The 6635-nt window shown below is 34.1% G+C and overlaps 1 pseudogene; it reads right to left on the bottom strand.

The window, feature by feature from the left end:
- Positions 1–6306: 6306 nt before the first annotated feature.
- Positions 6307–6425, bottom strand: LOC120590009 (uncharacterized; annotated as a pseudogene).
- Positions 6426–6635: the final 210 nt, after the last annotated feature.

Genomic DNA, 6635 nt, shown 5'->3' with positions numbered 1-6635 from the left:
CAGTCCAGTAAAAAGCCATCAAATATCTTCGCCTGAACAAACAGGACCAATTTATCCCCTCCTATACACAAAACTCAAATTCTCCTCTGCATAGTCTCATCTTTAGTATGCGGTGCAAATTTCTCCTATAATTCCCTAAAATCTTCTCCCAAGGTGGAACAAGCTGAACTGTTTACCACATTTGCATGTGGCTCTTCTCATCATCATAAAGAGGGAGCCATGTTGAAAGGGGAGCCCAGAGCAACACATGCATAATGAACACTTGGCAGAACACTCAGTGCCAATTGTTTGTATCCCAACTTTTTTCTTGTATATTCTCATCCTCAAGGCCACAAGAATTTAAACATTTTGCAACTCCCTCCTCTTTATTTTGACTTTTCCAGAGTCTTTTTAATAACTTAAAGTATTTCTCCTAAATTTATCAGTAATTCATTTTATTCCAATTACCTAAAACTTGAAACTTTCCCCTCCTACAATATAATAGATTCCTTTTCTGCACAATACCACCCATCCAATATTCATTACTTGTAATTCCACATGAGTTAAATTTAAATTTTCTTTATCCTCAATATGAGAACTTTCCTCAGATTCCACTTTTCTTCCAATGATCCTATTACTCTACAGCTTATTAGAACAGAGGCTTTTTCTCTAGCCTCTAGTTCCAGTCAGTCACCTTGTCTATCATATATCTTCTTGAAATTTCATTAGGTTTAAACTTTCTTGGACATTGCTTTAATCTTTCTATTCCATAAACATACACATACACATATACTGCACCACCACCACCACCACCACCGCAATCACAACCAATTGCATATGGGTTACAGCCATAATTTTAAAGCTAATCTTCCTGCCTACATGCTCTTCACATGCAAACCATGATGTACTTTACCCCCAAATTCAATTTCCTGAAATCTTGATTTCTCAAACTCATAGTCAACACTCTAAATCTCTCATGGGATTACCCGATTCCTCTCTGCCCATCTGATTGCCTTCATCCAGAAGCTCTTCCTCTCAGGTGTTACTTCCTGACCATACTACTAATTGCTCTTTCATTGAATTCCTATTGACGTTATGACTTTATTTTGCTGTTACTTGTTTTGAAAAGGTGTTCATGTGTTAATCCTATCTTCTCTTCCAATGCCCAAATTCTTGATGGTCTGTAAAACATAATTTAGCACTTACATTCTTCATCATTTCATGTATTTTAGTCTTGTTGCCCAAGACAAATCTGGGCAAATTCAAATGGCTTAAAAAAAATTAGAGTACGAGATCCTATAAGCAAATTTTTTTCTTATTTTAATCTTTTGAGCCACTCTTTGATTCAGGTTTTGGAAATGCCCCCTCTCTACCTTTCAATTGCCTAAAGGATTGCCTTCTCAGCTGTAATCTCAGCCCCACCCCCACCCCCTTCCTCACTAATCTGATTACTATCTCAGCTGGGAAGGCCTCTACTTGCATCCTCCCATCTTCTTCCCCCCCACCTCTTTATGACTGAGACACATAAGTAAGGCAATACCTTACTAACAACAACTAATATTTATTTAGCTGTAACTATGTGCTAAAGAGACTGTGTTAACTTTCTTTCCTCATTAATACACACACACACACACACACACACACACACACACACACACACACACACACAACTCTCTGAGGTAGGTAAATGTTTTCTGGAAGGAAAGCATACAGGGCCTGTGCCACTTCCATGGAAACAAAGACTGTTTTCAAACACTGTTAAGAAACTGTTTCTATCTTAGGCTCTCAATGACCTGAATTGTCCATGTGTGGTGGAGAAAAGAAGTGAGAGAAAAAGAGAGAGAAAAAAAAAAAGAAAAATTGCTAGGAGAAGCTCTTCTTTTAATGCATTGGTTAATTAATCAATTAATTTTGGGTTATGCACAGGCACTTGTGTCTCTGTAATTAGAAAAAAGCAGGTCTTTGTGCTTCTGGAGAATGTTCTGATACTGGAAGGTGCAGGCCTTTGCTGCTGAAGTTTCCCTTTTCTCCCCAAGACCCGTCACTAGGTATTTCAGTGTTGAATAAACAGGCCTGCACGTTGTGTGCCCAGCTCAGGACACCCTGCTGAGAGCATGTCCTTAATAACAACAATGCCACACATTTATTCTAAGCTGACCCCACTGACCCCCAAAAGTTTGTTCCCTCAACTGGGTCTCCTTGGCCCTTTCATTCGCCTGAATTCCCTACACAAAGCCCTTGTCACATCTACAGTCCTCTTGAAACTAAACTGGGATGGGAAGAGAGGGGGAGTGGAAAAGAAGTTGAAAATAGCCAAACCTTGATCCTCTACCTAAAAGAAAGTTGGGACATTTGCATGTTAAACCATCCGCACACATTTCAGCTTCCTCTCATCCATACCCACCCCCATTTTAACACATTCTTTTCTACAGTCCTGAGAATTGGGGCCCACCTCCCCATCTGAAGTTGCTGATAGGTCAGTGCAGATAAGAAATCCTACTGTGAAGAAAGCTCTTTTCTCTTCTTTACATTTACAGTTATCAAAAAGTTTTAAAAACATTTATGTTTCAAACGAAAGGTTCTGGTCCATAGAGGGAGGGAAAAAAGAATACTTCTGGCTTTCAGGAGTGCATCTATTCACTGTCTCTCCCCAATCTTTGTCCTGCCCCATGTTTATCTTTGATCTGCTGAGGCAGTATTTCCAGGATGACATCACTGGCTGCAAACAAATTTTTTTATGCTTTTCCTCATCTTTTAATTATCAAATTCTTCTCTGCCACTCACCTAACAGGAATGGAAATTGCCTAAGCATTTGAGATAGATTGACTAATTTCAAAAAAAATATCTATCCTAGTCAGCTTCTTATTTTTCTTTCTGTTACAGTTTTATCTCTTCAAACCCAATGTAATGAGAACTTTCCCTTGAGTAAAGAAAAACAGATAAAGAACTCTGAGGGTACATTTGTGTTTTTCCACATGTCTCAGTGAGGGAAAAAATTAGCTCAATAAATGCTTTACATCATTAGCATTCATACATTAACTTCAGTGAATTCACTTTAATCTCTCGTCATGCATTAGTCTCTATAGCCCTTTAACTCTAGAAATCACTTTTGAAGATTAGCAACAAGCATAATAGACTCATAATATTTTGGAGAATTGGTTAAAGATATGAATTATATAGATTGATAACTGCCTGATTGAAGGAGGTGTTTTATTTGGTTTAATCAAAGGGAAATTTACGTAACATAAATTTAACTGTTTTCAAGAGAATAGTTCAGTGACATATAGTACATTCACAATATTGTATACCTACAGCCTCTACCTAGTTCCAAAATATTTTCATTGCTCCCAAATAAAATTCCATATTCATTAAGTAATTTATTCTATCTCCCTACCCCCAAGATCCTGGCAATCATTGATCTGATTTCTATTTCTATGGATTTATCTATTCTGGATGTTTCATGTATATGATATCATATAATATGTGACCTTTTGTTTCTGGCTTCTTTCACCTAGCATAATGTTTTAAAGATTCATCCGAGTTATAGAATAGATCAGTACTGCATTCTTTTTTATGACCAAAAATTATTATATAATTGTATATCTCTCTGTTAGTGAACATTTGAGTTGTTTCTAGGTTTTGGCTTTTTTTCCCACTACTGTGAATAGTAATGCTATAAACATTTCTGCACAAGTATTTGTTTGAGTATATACCTGGGAGTGGAATTACTGTGTCATATAGTAATTGTATGTTTAACTTTTTGAGGAACCACCAAACTGTTTTTCTCAGTGGGTGAACAATTTCGTATTCCTACCAGGATTGTATGAGAATTCTTATTTTTCTATATCCTCACTAACACGTGTTATATTATTTTTAGTTGTTGTTATAGATATCTTAGTGGATATAAGTGGTATCTAATTATGGTTTTGATTAGTATCTCCCCAGTGGCTAATAGTGTCAAGCATCTTTTCATAGGCTTGTTGGATATTTGTACATCTTCTTTGCAGAAATATCTATTCAAGTCATTTTCCCATTTTTAAATTGGAGTGTTTGCCTTTTTTTTGTTGTAAGAATTTCTTATGACTTCTTGATGCTAGACTCTTATCAAACATCTGATTTGTAAATATTTCTCTCATTCTGCAGGTTTTCTTTCCATTTTCTTGATAAAGTCTTTCAATGCACAGAAGTTTTTATCTTTGATAATATCTAATTTATCTATTTTTTTCTTTTGTTTCTCAGTCTTGGTACCTTTGTAGAAAATCAATTGACCATGGATTTATGAAGTTATTTCTGGATTCAATTCTTTTCCATTGGTCTATATGTTTATCCTTATGCCAGTACCACACTGTTTTGATTGCTGTGGCATTATATTAAGTTTTGAATCAGAATATGTGAGTTGTTCTCTTTATTTCAAGAATGTTTTGGCTGTTTAGAGCCCTTGGTAATTACATGTGAATTTGAGGATTGGCTTTTCCATTTATGCAAAAAAAAAATCATTGAAATTTTGATACAGATTGCATTAAACTGTAGATTATTTTGGGTAATATTGCCATGCTAACAATATCAAATGTTCTAATCCTTGAACATGATGCATTTTTATATATTTAGAGCTTTAATTCTTTTTTAGCAACATTTGCAGTCTTCACTGTATAAGTCTTTAACCTCTTTGGTTGAATTTATTCATAGAAAATTTATTCTTTTATGTTATTATAAATAGAATTGTTTTGTATTTGTTGAACAATATTTTCTTTCATATAGTTCATTTTGAGGTATTAAAACAAAATTTATTTTTATGTGTTGATCTTATGCCCTGAAACTTTGCTGCATTTGTTTACTAGGTCTTGTAGTTTTTGTTGTTGTTGTTGTTGTTGTTGTTTTGTTAGTTGGGTTTGTGTGTGTGTGTGTGTGTGTGTGTGTGTATTCTTTTAGAGTTTCTCTGTATATGATCTTCTAATTTGGATGCCATTTTTCTTTCTCTTGCCTTATTGCCCTGGCTAGAACTTCCAGTACAATGTTGAACAGTAGTGGTAAAAGTGAGAATGTAGGAATTCTTTCTGACTTAACTATTTCGTTTCTGATCTTAGGGGAAAGCTATCAGTCATTCATCATTAGATATGTGAAGTTTATTTAATAAATAACTTTAATCATGTTGAGGAAGTTCCCTTTTATTCCTAGTTCTGAGTGTTCTTATTATTAAATATATTAGATTTTGTTAAATGATCTCTCTATGTCAATAGGGCAATCAATCATTTTTAAAAAGTTTTCTTTTGTTCTGTTAATATGATGTATTCTATTGATTAATTTTCCTTTTCTGAACTGCCCTTCTATTCCTGGTGTAAATCCTTCTTGATCATAATATGTAACCCTTTTAATTATAAAACTAAAAGTTTAATACTACTACTTTTATATGTATATATGTAGTTACCTTTACTAAAGTTCTTTATTTCTTCATACGAATTCAAATTACTGTCTAATGGCCTTTTATTTCAGCATGAAGAAATCTCTTTAGCATTTCTTATAAGGCAGGCCTACAGGTTACAAAGTCCCTCAGCTTTTATTTTTCTGGAAATGTCTGAATTTCCCCTTTGTTTTAAAAAGATAGTTCTGCTTGATATAGAATTCTTTGTTGACTTTCTTTCACCATTTTCAATATGCCAACCCACTGCCTTCTGACTGTAGTTTCTTACATGAAATTGGCTGTTGATCCTACCAAGGATCCTTTATATATTATGAATCACTTCTCTCTTGCTGGTTTCAAGATTCTTTTGTTGTCTTTGGCTTTTAACACTTTGATTACAATGTTTCTTAGTATAGATTTCACTGACTTTATCCTAATTAAAATTTGTTATACTTCTTGGATATGTAGATTCATATATTTCATTAAATTTGGAAAGTCTGAGTAATTATTTTTTCAAATATTTATTTCATCCTCTTTTTCATACTCTTCTCCCCTTGAGACTCCCATAATGTATATATTAGTATGCTTGATGATGTCTTATAGGTTCCTTAAGCTCTGCTCATTTTTCTTTGTTCTTTATTCTTTCTGCTCCTCAGCGTGAATAAATTCAATTGTCCTATCTTTGGGTTTTCTGATTCTTTCTTTTGTCTTCTCATATCTGGTATAGAACCCCTTGATTAAATATTTTTTAAATTTCAGTTATTTTACTTTTTAGTTCCAGGTTTATTTTTTATAATTTCTCTTTATTATCTTTTTAAAATTTATTATTTATTTATTTATTTTAGTTTTTTTAGGCGAGGCAACCCTTGGTTGACCTCACAGATTGAAAGGACCTTGTCTGTTTACAATCCCTTATTTTTTATTTTTTACGCCTACAGCACCTGGTCTTCCTAGGTGGTCTTCCATCCAAGTACTAACCAGACCCGATCCTGCTTAGCTTCCAAGATCAGATGGGTTTGGGCTTATTCAGGGTAGCATGGCTGTAGACTCTTTGTTATCCTTATCACTTTTACGTTTACATTTTTACCGATACTCTCTATTTTTTCATACATCCTTTTCTGGTTTTCTCTAGCTCAGCTATTGAAGCATATTTAACATAGTTGGTTTAAAGTCTTTGTGTACTAAGTCCAGTGTTGAGAAGATTTTGATTGCAGTAACAAAAAAAATCTTGATTTAAATGGATAAAACAATGTGAAAA

This window comes from Pteropus medius, unplaced genomic scaffold (assembly GCF_902729225.1).
Source record: "Pteropus medius unplaced genomic scaffold, Ma_sr-lr_union100, whole genome shotgun sequence".
NCBI lineage: Eukaryota > Metazoa > Chordata > Mammalia > Chiroptera > Pteropodidae > Pteropus > Pteropus medius.
This window is presented reverse-complemented; position numbering and strand designations above follow the sequence as displayed.